The following is a 15,026-nucleotide window of genomic DNA, read 5'->3' on the forward strand; positions in this document are numbered from 1 at the left end:
TTGATGATTTGATTATTGGTATAATCAAGTTTGCATATTTGTTGTTACCGGCAAATAGGTCTAGGTTATGGACCGGCAAGCATTATCTATTCTAGATCAACACGACATGTTATGGAGATGTTTTATTGATTGGTTATTATTGTAAATACATTGAGCCGACATCATGCATCGCATATTGATTCATTTGTAATTGATTTTATTTTAATATCTTTAGTGAGCCGACCTACACATTTGGTCTTAGGTTTTGGTATATATGTAAGATCTCATTTGTGAGATTAGTGTGACTATGGAAGAGGAATATAATAAGGTATATGTGAATTTAAGTAGAGCTATACACGCAGACATCATTTAAGATTCAAGGAGGTTTTGAAGAATGCAAATCAGAGCTTAACCAGTACTGAATCCAGGATATGAAGATGCTATTTTTGAGTAGTACATTAACATTGGATTTAACCATCCAATTGTAGTCAGTGTGACTCCCATTTTTTGTTTGAGCAGTGAGCTCTAGGCAGTTGGCCTTTCTGCATGTGCAGACCCCACTTGTACATAGATACTATCTCCAGTAGTATCATCTGATTATGGGTAAGGTTTCCCACCGTAGTTTTTCCCCTTACAAGGTTTCCACATACAAATAATTGTGTTATGTGTTTTGTATATTATTTGTCTTTCTGTCTCATGCTCTAAACCTTACCGGTACTGTTATTAACTGTTAAACTATCTACCGGCATTAATTTTGGTTTATCAGTATTATGCACTAAGTTTGGTTAAGATATATTTGGATTGAAATTAATAGACAATAGATTCACCCCCCCCCTCTCAGTTTCCTCTAGGTCCTAACAATTGGTATCAGAGCTAAGTCCTCTTTTTGCAGAAGTTTAACAACTTGAGGAGATTCTGTGGCAACTAACTATTTCAGGAAGGACAGTCCGAAGCTTGATGGAACTAACTATGGTATATGGAAGATCAAAATGGAGTCTCATCTGAATTGCATTGGAAAAGACATATGGGATGTTACAAAGAATGGCTATGTTGGTCCTACTCAAAGTCAACCTAATCCACCAACCTTAGCTAAAGATCAGGAGAATGATTGCAAAGCAAGACAATCACTTTTGAGTGCATTGTCAGATCAGCAAATCATGGGATTATCAGACCGATCTACTGCTAAATCTATTTGGGATAAATTGGAGACATTAAATAAACGTGATACCACTCTCAAAATTGCAAAACTAGAATACTTTCGGGTCAGGTATGAAAATATAAAAATGGAAGAAGATGAAAGGATTTTTGCTTTTATGGAAAGAATTAATGAAATTGTTTTGGGTATACAATGTTGTGGAGGATCCTTTAGTGAAGATGAAATTGTTTCTAAAGTTTTAAGAGAATTGCCACTGGCATACAAAATGAAAGTAACTACTATTAATGAACTGAGAACAATGCCTAATGCATCAGTATCTAGAGATACTTTGGTTGGAAAACTTTCAGCTTTTGAACTTGAGGAATTTGGTCATGTTGCTACAATTAAGATAGATTTGTCTTTCAAAGCTTCATCATCTACAACATCATCATCATCATCTGAAAAATCTGATTGGAAAGCACTCTATACTAGAGAACTTGGAGAAATCAGGAGAGAAAATGAATAACTTGAAGAGCTTGAAGCACTATTTGCAAGGAAAATGCCTAAAGGTCCAGTTGGAAGTAAATATGAAGGTAAAGCACCATTTAAATGTTTTAACTGCATAAAATTGGTCATATGGCATCTAGGTGTCCTGATAGACATGCAAGATTGAAAGAGGAAGCTAAAAGAACATATAATCCTGACCCTAAATATCAGAGATACAAATTTAAGAAGAATAGAGACAAATCATGTTACTATGCTGATGAAGGAGTTATTGATGATTCTGATGAAGAGCCAGCAAACAATGGATGGGATTTTGTTGCAATAATAGAAGATTAACCGGCACCTACTATTCAACCAATAGAGCAGGCCTTGGCAGATAAACTTGAAGAAAACCATGAATGGATCATTGATTTCGGATGTTCACATCATATGACTAGTGATAAGAGTAAATTCTTAACCTTTTAGGAATACAATGGAGGTCTAGTAAGATTTGGAGATGACAAAGCATGTTTGATCAGAGGAAAAGGCACTATATCTATCGATGGTAAGCACAAAAATGATAATGTTTATTATGTTGAAGGTTTGAAGCATAATCTTTTGAGTGTTGGTCAATTAGTTGAAAAGGGATTTCAATTACAATGCAAGAATGGTAAATGCAAAATCATGAATAGAACTAGTTTGGAAATAGCAACCGATAATCAAACTAGAGGTAATATCTTTCATTTGAATAACAATGAAAAAGCATGCTTGATTGCACATATTGATGAAAGTTGGTTATGGCATAAGAGACTTTGTCATGTAAATTTTGATTGCATTGTGAAAATCAGTACATCTAAGGCAATAAGGGATTTACCAAAGATTGTTAAACCTCACAATTCGATATGTAAGGAATGTCAATTTGGAAAGCAAGTTAGAGAAACTTTTAAGAGTATTCCAGAAAAATCCAATAATGTTCTTGACTTATTTCATACTTATTTATGTGGTCTAGCAAGAACTAGAAGTTTACAAGGAGATAGATATTTTATGCTAATCATTGATGATTATTCTAGAATGTGTTGGGTTACTTTTCTCGGGGAGAAATCAAAAGCTTTTGGGAAATTCAAACTATTCAAAGTGATGGTAGAGAATGAAACTGGTAAGAAAATCAAATGTTTGAGATCAGATCAAGGAGGTGAATTCACATCTAAGGAATTTAATACATTTAGTGAAGTGAATGGAATCAAAAGACAATTATCAAGACCTCGGACACCCCAACAAAATGGAGTTGTGGAAAGAAAAAATAGAACTATTTTGTATGCAGCTAGAAGCATGATATCAGAAGCAAACCTACCTCATGTGTATTGGAGAGAAGCAGTGAATACAGTTGTTTATACATTCAATGGAGTTCACATCAAAGGTGAAACCGATAAGACCCCTCATGAACTATGGTTTGGTAATACTCCTACTCTTAAATATTTCAGAATATTTGGAACCAAATGTTATATTAGGAGAGATGATTATATTGGCAAATTTGATCCTAGAAGTGATGAAGGAATATTTCTTGGTTATTCATCTAAGAGAAAGGCATATAGATGTTTTAATAAGAGATTGCAGAAAATCATTGAAAGTGCAAATGTGAAGATTGATGAACAGTTTAGAAGGTCTATGGACTCTGAACCGGTAGTTAAGATAATCACAAATGAACCTACAATGAGTACACCAGAATAGAATGTTGATCCAATCACACCGGCATCATCTAGAATTCCATAGTGACTGAAGAACAGTAGCAAGTGAATACACCCAGGTATGTAAGATTGAATTCGGATAATTGGGAACAAGTATCAAGGAGTTATGACTAGAGGAAGACTGGCAAATGAAGAGGTGTGTTTAATTTCTCAAATTGAACCAACATCAGTTAATGAGGCATGTGAAGATAAACATTGGATTAAGGCTATGGAAGATGAATTGGAACAAATTGAAAAGAAGAACACATGGACATTGGTTCCCTGACCTAAAAACAAAAATGTAATTGGAACTAAATGGGTATTCAGAAATCAACTTAATGAAGATGGTAAGGTAATCAGAAACAAAGCAAGATTAGTGTGTAAGGGATATTCACAGAAAGAAGGAATTGATTATAATGAAACCTTTGCACCGATAGCTAGAATTGAGGCAGTCAGATTATTCTTAGCTTTTGCAGCACACAAGAACTATAAAGTATACCAAATGGATGTTAAATGTGCATTTTTGAATGGTGATCTTGAAGAGGAAGTTTACATTGAACAACCTGATGAATTTTCTTTGACAGATGACAAAGATATGGTTTGCAGATTAAGGAAAGCTTAATATGGATTGAAGCAAGCTCCTAGAGCTTGGTATGCTAGATTGGACAAATATCTTTTGAAGCTTGGTTACACTAAAGGTAATGCTGATAGCAACTTATACTACAAAGTATCTAATGATGACATCATGGTTATTGAAGTTTTTGTTGATGATATCATTTTTTGAGGAGAAGATGGATTATGTAAAGAATTTTCTAATAAGATGCAGGAAGAATTTGAAATGTCTATGATTGGAGAGATAAAATTCTTTTTAGGATTGTAGATTTCATGGACTGATAAAGGTATATTCATAAATCAATCAAAGTACTTGAAGGAATTACTAAAGAAATTTGGCATGGAAAACTCTAAACTGGTAAGCACACCTATGACTACAACTGACAAGCTATCATTGAAGGATGAATCAGCACCTCTTAATCGGACAAGATATAAATCTATGATAGAAGGTTTACTATATTTGACACAAACAAGACCTAATATTATGAATGCAATATGTATTGTTTCAAGATTTCAGAGTAATCCTAAGGAAAATCATGAATCAGCAGTAAAAAGGATTTTCCGGTATCTACAAGGCACAACAAATGTTGGTTTATGGTATCCTAAAGATGAAAATTTTGATTTATGTGCTTACACATATGCAAATTGGGTAGGAGATGTAGATGACAAAAAAAGTACCACCGACAGAGCATTTTTTCTTGGCAGCAGACTAATTTCACAGTTGAGAAAGAAGCAAAGTTGTACATAACTATCAACAATAGAATCAGAATATGTTCCAACAACAACTAATTGTACATAGGTATTATGGATTAAGCAAATGTTGAAAGACATAAAGGTAAAATGCAAAGAACCTATAACCATTTACTGTGATAATATGGCAGTAATTGATATATCTAAGAATCTAGTATTTCACTCAAAAACTAAATATGTTTCTATCAAATTCAATTTTCTGAAAGAGAATGTTGAAGCAAAAGAAGTAAAATTGGTTTATGTGAATACTAAAGAGCAGATTGCAGATTTTTTTACTAAGCCTTTGCCTAAGGAAACTTTTAAATAACTCAAAGAGCATCTTGGGGTTATACCCCCACCGGTAGAGACTTAGATAGTTGATGTTTGGCATCAAACCAGCAGAATTGATAGAGAAACCTTTTTTCCAACTTTGATGAAGGAGAGCTACTTCTCAAGGGGAGTAGATTGAATAAATTTGGTTATAGCAATTGGTATTTGTAATAAGTTTTATTAATTGATTGTATTTGGTTTTGTATTGCTTTGGCATATGATGTCAAAGGGGGAGAGATATATATGGAAAAACACATTATCTTTTGGGGAGAGATCGTTACTCTTTGTATCTATATTTTGATCTCTTTGGGAGATTGTTGGTTTTTGGTTTTTGGCATTTCTGCTTTGGCACTTAGATGATCTTTCCCTCTTGTGTTGCCATCAATGCCAAAGGGGGAGATTGTTGGTATTATGGATGTGTTGCATTGGTTTTGTCATTGATGTCAACACTTACTCTTCTGGAGATCTTTGGTTATGTTCACCGGCATGTTTAGTAACTTATGCACAATCATCGGTATCTGGTTCACCGACAGGTTATATTGTTCACCGACACTGAGGATGATTTGTTATCATCTAGAGATTACTTGGTTATGTCAAAGACATTGTATTGACACTTGGTTTCGATGATTTGATTATTGGTCTAGTCAAGTTTGCATATTTGTTGTTACCGGCAAATAGGTCTAGGTTATGGACCGACAAGCATTATCTATTCCAGATCAGCATGGCACGTTATGGAGATGTTTTATTGATTGGTTATTATTGTAAATGCATTGAGCCGACATCATGCATCACATATTGATTCATTTGTAATTGATTTTATTTTAATATCTTTAGTGAGCCGACCTACACATTTGGTCTTAGGTTTTGATATATATGTCAGATCTCATTTGTGAGATTAGTGTGAGTGTGGAAGAGGAATATAATAAGGTATATGTGAATATAAGAAGAGCTATACACATAGACATCATTCAAGATTCAAGGAGGTTTTGAAGAAGGTGAATCAGAGCTTAACCGGTACTGAATCTAGTATATGAAGATGTTCTTTTTGAGCAGTACATTATCATTGGATTTAACCATCCAATTGTAGTTAGTGTGACTCCCATTTTTTGTTTGAGCAATGAGCTCTAGGAAGTTGGCCTTTCTGCATGTGCAAACCTCACTTGTATGCACATACTATCTGTAGTAATATCATCTGATTGTGGGTAAGGTTTCCCACCATGGTTTTTCCCCTTATAGGGTTTCTACGTACAAATAATTGTGTTATATGTTGTGTATGTTATTTGTATTTTTGTCTCATGCACTAAACCTTATCGGTACTATAATTAACTGTTAAACTATCTACCGGCATTAAGTTTGGTTTACCGGTGTAATAGGGAATTTGAGCATAAGATTCATAAACAATATTAGCTAACCACAAAAACTAACAAGCTATGAAATAAATCCCAATACATGCAATAGAACAAGGAAAAGCAAGATTTCAACATAAACATGCAAACCATATGAAGAAAACTCCTTCCTTGACCTCCATTGTTCTCCTTTCTCCTCCAAATAGCGGATTTATGTGGATCTCACCTACAAGTGCAAAAGCATGAAGCAAGATTGATTTTGATAGCGCGAGGATACTAGAAGCGTGGTTGATCGATCTTTTTCATTGAAGAAAATCATCCAATTTATAGACAAATTGGAGAGAGGACAAGATTAGCATGAAGAGATTTGAAAGGAAATTCAAATCAAGAATGGCAAAATTATGACAAATGTATGACAATTTGCTATGCAAGGTGTATAACAAATTATGACAAATTATGACAAGATTGAAATGCCATTCCCATGACAAAAGGGAAGAGAGAAAATATCTTCCATGATTGCAACAAATGGAAGAATAAACATAGGAGAAAATGAGGGAATGAATTTAGAGGAAATATTAGAAAAATTAAAGAAAATAGGAGAAATAGAAATTAGGTGAATTAATTAATAGGTTTTCATCCATTAATTAATTCATGAAAGAGACCTAGGACTAAATAAATAGATTTATTTAACCCATAAAGAAGAAGAAAAGGATTAAATGAACAAATCATAAAACCCTAGAAATAAGAGGACAAGGAATTAGGTCAAGACAACAAGAAATTAATGTAGGTTCGATCATGATTCTGATTGACAAAGGACCAATGTTGATAAATGATTAAGATTGGTTGACAAAAATAAATGACAAATTGACCAAGATTGACAAGGAGATCAAATTGATAGGCACCAATTGACGAGGAACAATGACTAATCGATCCAAATTGACATGATTGAAAAGGACAAGGATCAATGACGAATCGATCGCAAAATGACAAGATTGACAAGGACAAGGATCAATGATGAATCAATCGCAAAATGACGAGATTGAAAAGGACAAGGATCGATGATGAATCGATTACAAAATGATGAGATTGACAAGGAAAAGGATCGATGATGAGTCGATCGCAAAATGATGAGATTGACAAGGACAAGGATCGATGATGAATCGATCGCAAAATGACGAGATTGACAAGTTGATAATCGTAAATGATTACTAACAAGCTAAAGATCTTTGAAAGATTGACAAGAGGACAAAACCCTAATTCTATCATCGATTAGGATTGATGATGTCCAAAATGATGATAAATGAGCACGCACCATGATGCGACGGGATAAGATCGACCAAAATCATGACTGAAGATTGCTATCGACAAGACCTAATTCGAAAGCGATAAAATTGAGGAATGCCGAAGAAGGACTCGATGCTCGCAAATGATAAAGACCAAGTGCACAAAATAGAAGAAATGTTAATGCGACGCAAGAACCCTAAAATAAGACAATACGCAAATGTTAAAGTATGACTCCACAAGCGTTGACCATTTTTAGACGTCTACATTTTGCCGCTCTTTGAGACAATGCGATTCTAAGCGTTGTTTCAAAGAACAATAATGAAAATCCCCCAGACAATAACAATGACATATGCATGCCCCCTCAAGGAATTGGCCGGAAAAATCTAGAAAAGAGGCCAAGTGATCAATAAGAATAATAGAAGACGATAGGTTCGAATGGACTACCAAGTCTGATGGAAGAAATGTTAGTAAGAATAAATTAGACAGAGGACAGTTAGAGATGAAAGAAAAATTGCTTTCACAAATGCACATAAGTAGGTGAGAACCTTTATTTATTGTAGCAAAGCGGATGCAAAGCATCATGGCATTGAAGGTCAGAGCTAGAATGCAACCCCTTTTGCAAAAGATAGACACATCGTACATAAGGAATGAGTGAAGCATCCTAGGGTGCATACATCAGGGGTTGAGGTATGTGTGGCATTCACAAAGCGAACGTACTTATCACAAACACCCAATGATATAGCTGCCCCAGTTTGTGACAAACATTCCACAAATAGCAAATGCAACAAAAAAAGGAAAGGGACCATGAACCATCCCGGTCACTCTAAATCACTCAGTGACATCATCGAGCAACATAGGAACATGATCGAAGCCAAAGATAAATTAGTAAAAAGATAAGACGCACAAATTCAACCAAGTCAAACAAACAATCTGATCGTCATTGTCAAAAGTGGAAAACAAGAATGATCATGCTATCTGGTTTCAGGGAATGCGATTCTCCATCGAAGATAGGACACAGTCTGGTTTCGAGAATACCACACCCTGTATAAGACCCATGATAATGTTGACAAGGACCAATGGTAACGTTGATGCTATTTGGATTGATGTGACAACTGTGATCAAGTTGAATGCTCACTTGGTCGAATAGTGCATCTATTAATGTGTGATTTCTTTAAAGCACAATGTTTGATAGATTGTCGTTGGATGTGTGCTTAGCGATCTATCTATACACATAGGGGACCATTTATTGACAAAATGCAAAATGCCAAAGAAATTGTTTTTGGATTTTGATGTTTTTCACTTTGTAGGAATTTCGAGTTTTTTTACAATTTTTTTGTTCATTTTTCAGGACTTTATTTGACTTTTTAGGGATTTTTTCAGGACATTATTTGATTTTTAGGGATTTTTTCAAGACATTTTATGAATGTTTTTGAATTATTTTGGGGCATTTTTCAATTTTTATGATTTTGCCCCTAGTGTCTAGCAAGGCAAGGAATATGACAGGTGAATAAATGGGCTTTCTGAAATGTTGGTGGATAGAGGGAAGACAAAGGACTTTTATCATGGAGACAATACACATGCAATTTTCAAGGGCTATTGCATGATGGGACAAGAGACTAGATATGACAATGTAAAGCAGGAACATGGCATGAGGGACATGTCAAGAGGTTTTTGAAACCATGTTTAAATTTTGCATCCTTATGTTAGATCAAGCTCAAGGAATGAAAAACAAGAGTGTATGGATAGTGATAAGATATGGATAGGATAAGCAAGACCAAGAATGGATAAGGGACATGGACTAAAGGTTGGGATAGGCTAAGGGATAGTGGCAGAAAGTTGCAATAAGCCAGGGAATATGGATGAAAGGTTATAATAAGCAAATGGATAAAGACCAAAAGCTATGATGGACTAAAAGCTACAAACAAGATGCATGGTGCTCATGATGATCCTCAACCTTGTCAAGATCAAAGGTGGAAAGGGAAACTAGACATGAGGGACAATAGGATATTAAGGGTAATGACAGGGGTTCGATAGGATAATGGAACAATGAAGGACAAAAGGATATGATAGGATAAAACTTGTCCCCAAGTACGGTATGCAAGAAGTTCATAGATTACGCATGATGCTTGTTTGCCAGGTTTTCATCATGGTACTTTCCCAAGGCACCTCTTTGCCAGGTTTTCACCAGTGGATGAATTATTTTTGCTTTACTTTTTTCTTTTGTCTTTTTTTCTCACTTTTTTTTTTTGGATTTTGACATTTTAGTTGAAAATGGACACATGATAGGGGAAGGAAGAAGGACTCAAACATCTTTTTGTTTAGATAGTATCCTTGAAAAAAATGGACCATGACCTTTAAAAGTATGCTCAAAGACATTGGTAAGATAAGGACATGGAAAATAAGATGAAACTAAGGCAAGGATTTATGTAAAGGATTGGATCAAAGGGATTGAAGGATGAAAAATATGCATTGGATAATGGATAGGGTATTGGAATAATTGGGCTTCACTGGATGGAAATGAAGGCAAGATCAACATTGGAACACACCTTGACATGTGGTGGATTGATGGAGGAAAAATGGATCTCAAATTGTGAGATTTGGATGGAGGAATAGCTTGGGATTTTGGGACATAAGGGCCCAAAATGGATGAAGAAGGTGATGGAGGAACAAATTTGAGAGGTTTGGATGGAGGAATAGCAACTTGGGATGCCAAGTTGGATTTTTCTTTTTGTGCTTCAAGAAGCTACTTAGGAACCCACATTGTTTTGGATTTTTCATGCTTTTGTTGTTCTTAGGTGTGCATGGCTTGCATAAGGGATTTAGGAACCCATATATATTTTGACTTTTCTTTATTTTTCTTAGTGGGCCTTTGTGGCCTTTTGGATATTTCTTTTTCTTTATAGATCATATTTTTCTTTGTTTTGACATGTCGATTATATTGGACATGTTGATCCTTGAATACATGTGGATTTCTAGACTTATGACTTTTATACTTGGCATCCAAATTGCTTGGAGGGGGAAAGGAATTCATGGATGGATATGAATGAAATGGAGTTCTTTTGGATTGATGAAATTTACTCAAGGATGTGTGCCTTTTCTAACCTTGCATAGAGGATGAAGGAATATAAGGACCTAAGATGGATGGAAAGTATGGTGGGGAAGGTGTATGTTTTGATTTTGATAGAGGGATACCAACGCCTTGAGAGTGAGTTGTGTAGACATGACCCTTAACATTTTCTTTCATATTAAGGAGTTCTTTCTTGTGAAGGTCTACCCCTTGGCCTTTATGAATATCTTGACTTGTAGGATACTCTTTTCTTTTAGAGGAAGAGGCAAGTCCATTATGATGTGGATATGATATCAGAGAAATAATGAGATCTTGAAGTAGATCAGATTGCACCAAAATGGAAGAACCCATTATGCATGTCGAGGGTTCATGAACATCTTGCACTGACACATTAGAAACATGAGGGGGATTAGGATCATGAGGGGGACTAGGATTGTGTAGTGGACATGGTTCGATGACAGGCTCTTCAAGAGATGGAATGGGAGAAATAATGGGATCATCAAAAGAAATGTGATCTTGGAGTGTATATGGAGCATTAAGACAAGGAGATGGAGGAACAAAAGGATCTTGTGGAGGATTTAAAGGAATAATTTGATCTTGACAAGGAGGAAGATCATTAGAATCCTCTTTAAAGGTGCTTTGCTCTTGACTTTTAATGGGATCATCGGAAAGGATGGAAGGGATATCTTGATCTTTCTTAGGAAGTGGAATGTCAATAGGACTTTGGATAGGATGGAAAAGAATAGGGGAATCATCATGAGTGTCTGGGAACATGGGGTCCTGGTCAACAATTGGATGGGATGATAAGGTTTCAGGATCTTGATCTTGATCTTTTTTAGGACACGTTTCCTCATGCTCTAAATTATCCTCTTGACATGGGGTTGGACTTTGGATATGCATGGGGGATTCTGACAAGGAATCAATGTTTTGGCATGAAGGAAATGCACTTTGAACATTTGTGATGGATTTTGGCAAGGAATCAATGCTTGAAAATGAGGAAGAGGGACTTTGAATGGGGTCCTCTAAAACAGGTAATGGCAATAAAGTGCTAGTGGCATTAGGTCTTGTATTTTTGAAACATGACAAGGATGTGCATCATGAATTGGATTATCTTGGCAATCAATTATGGATAGCCCTTGGATAATTTCATCCTTGGGTGTATTGTTTGATGAGGACAATATTTAAGGTTCTTGTGAAACTTCTAAAGGTGTAGGGATAGATGCCATTGGAGAGTCAATTTGTTTGTGGGGGGATGAGACATTGATAGACATAAGTGTATTATCTTGATCTTCCTCAAAGAACTCACTTGGTAATTTCCTTTATATTCTTGTAATAATGCCACCTTTCTTTCAAGGTTTTGACATGATTGGATTTATATTTTTAACTTTATTGGCAAGAATTTGGTCTTGGTTTGATGTCATGTTTTGATATTAAACTTGGTTCAATTGTTCTGACATGTTTGAAACTTGGGTTGGTGTGTGCTGCAACCTTTGTTTTTGAATGATTGGTTGTGGTTGTTGACATTGATATGTTGATTGAATTTGTTGATATTCCACCATTGGTTGAACTATTTGTGGACATAGTATAGTTGGTTGGACATATTGTTGAAATTGGTCCATTGGTTGTGTTGGTTGTATATGTTGGACCATTGGTTGTGTCTGTTGGAAATGTTGAACAATTGGTTGTGATGGTTGAAAATCTGATTGATAGTAAACACCTTCTTGTTCTTGAATAATGTTGTTGTGTCTTTTCTTGAAATTGTTTCATCATCTCTATTTGTGAGAGGAGAGCTAGTATGTTTGATTGTTCAATAAGAGATCTTACATCAATTGGCTCAAAGTTTGGTTTGGACCTTGAAATTTTTTAAATGTTTTGGACATTTGGGATCTAATCTTCTCACTATTTTTCACCTTTTGTTCAATGATCTTTGTTTCTTGGGCTAGTTTCTCCTCTAGTTTTTGTATTTGGAGACTTGTTTCATCATAAAAAGTTTGACCAATATTTCCTTGTTGTTGGGTTGGATATAGTTGTGAAAGAGTTTGTTCCTCATGTAATGTTTGAGTTTGAATTTCATGTTGTAGGTTTAGTTGATTCTAGTCAAAAGGTGCATTTTCACTTGGCGATGGTGGAACACTCCCATGTCCCGATTTCATGGGTACAAACACTGGCTCATATAATGGAGGTGGTCCAAGTTGAACCATTCCATATTGTGGTAATGATGTGTTTGTTGAACCTTCAATTTGTAATGTTTGAAACTATGAGTTTGATACGTTGCCAATGGGTTGATATGTTGGTTTGCCAATCTTCTTAGATTTTGACCTTGTTTCAACAGGCATATCACTATGCAAATGCAATATTTTTGGGATTGACAAATGCAACCTAAAAGGATGACAATGCAACTTAATGTTTTTGGACTTTTTGAATTTTTGGAGACAAACTTTTGAAATGCAAAGCTAAAGACACAACCTTGGGAAATTGAAATGAAGTCAAGACCTTAAAGGACAAAGGACCAAATGACAATAGGACAAATTGACAATGTCTCACCTATATGCTTGGATACTAAGATAGGTTTGACAAAAATGATATTAATGAAAGGACAAATTTTAGACAAGGTCAAGACTCCTTAACAACAACTTAGGGTATCATCCAAAGTTTTGATTTTTCAAGTTTGACAAACCAAATTTTTGAGACTAAATGTAAGAAGGCAATGATTATGACAATGACTTAGGATATGACATGAAAATGATCTAAGGATATGATATGACAAGATGAAGCCAAGATAAGATGACAATACAATGATAAGAATATGCAAAGACCAATGACTTGGAATATGCAAAATGCAACCTATGCAAGACCTAATTTTAGCATGACAAGGATAATGCACGAATGTCACCTAAATGGAAATCTATCTTGGATATGACAATGAAATGCAAACTTAGGGAAAATGATTTTGAACCTAAGTGAAAAATGAGGACGCTTGCAATGAAAAGGACTAAAATGGAGGGAGATGACAATATGTCCTAGGACCTAAGTTGGACTATGCAAAACCTAGCCTAAAGTGACATGAATTTTGAAACAAAGATATTCAATGTTTTGACAAGCCATGTTCAAATGTTGGATGAATACTTGGACAAATTTGGACTTTTGTTTGGATTTTGTTTTGAATTGAAGGTTGTTGATTTTGAAAACCCAAGTTGATTATGAGCACTTTTGAAAGTTTGTTTTTGATTTAACTTTTGACAATCACGGAAGACAAAAATGTTTGTTTGACTTTGACTCAAGACAATCAAGCACATTCACAACAAATCCTATGGCTGGCAAGGGCAATATCTGTTGAATCCTCTAACCATAAAATACAACACTCAGCCGGATAGCTAGACGCTTGGTAGCACTGGCTCCCCCTTACAGTGTACTCACTTCTCGGGCATACCAAGCTTCAAGTTCAAGGGGCATCACTTCCCAAGAACTTTCTATCTCTAACTGAGGAGTACATGAGAGGTGTCTTCGGCATGCGTGTATCACAACGCCTGAGCCAACAGATAGAAGGATTTTGGCATCTAAAAACAAGAGATTCTAGTAAGGGCATCCGTTCGGGTGGGTATTGATCCCACAAATAAATCATCGCAATACCATTCCAGCACCCATTGTCTACAACTTTCATTGCATCCACAGTTATTTAGAGTGGTTAAGAAGAGCTTGGATTTTTCCCATCACCACTTTGGGTCATTCCCTCTCACCAATGCCTGTGCGAAGTGCCAAGCAAATTGGGAGGCAGGCCTAGTTCTAGGGGTTAAAACATGCAATCAAATTAAAAACAGACAAAGCATGTACGGTGTTCATTAACCTTTAAGAAATGAAATGTGCAACTACTTTAAAAATCACAAGCAAGATGTTTTAATGAGAGCCTTTGACCACGTCCTGCATAAGATTCATTAGTAGTTGCATTTTAGTCTTCGTCACATGTAACGCCAAGATGCTACATAGAGAATTAGCACCAAAGAAAAACAAGAATGCAAGAAACAGAATGAAAACAAACAAATTTGCAAGTAAAAATAACTGATTTCACCTCTGTTTCTGGCCTTGCACAGGCGCAGAATGCCTCAACACAGGCACATAACCCATCAACATAGGCGCAGAAGTATTAACATAGGTGTAAAGGCCTCAACATAGGCACAGAATGCCTCAACACAGGTGCAAAACCCATCAACATAGGCACAGAAGTTCTCAGAGAGCTCCGAGTCACCCTATTTCTTGAGTTTTTCACCTGCAAATAGCTCAAAAGCACTCAAAACATGGTTAAGGGGTTAGTTCACATCGGGTTCACCAGAAAATGTAAT

Source organism: Cryptomeria japonica, chromosome 3 (assembly GCF_030272615.1).
Source record: "Cryptomeria japonica chromosome 3, Sugi_1.0, whole genome shotgun sequence".
NCBI classification, from domain to species: domain Eukaryota; kingdom Viridiplantae; phylum Streptophyta; class Pinopsida; order Cupressales; family Cupressaceae; genus Cryptomeria; species Cryptomeria japonica.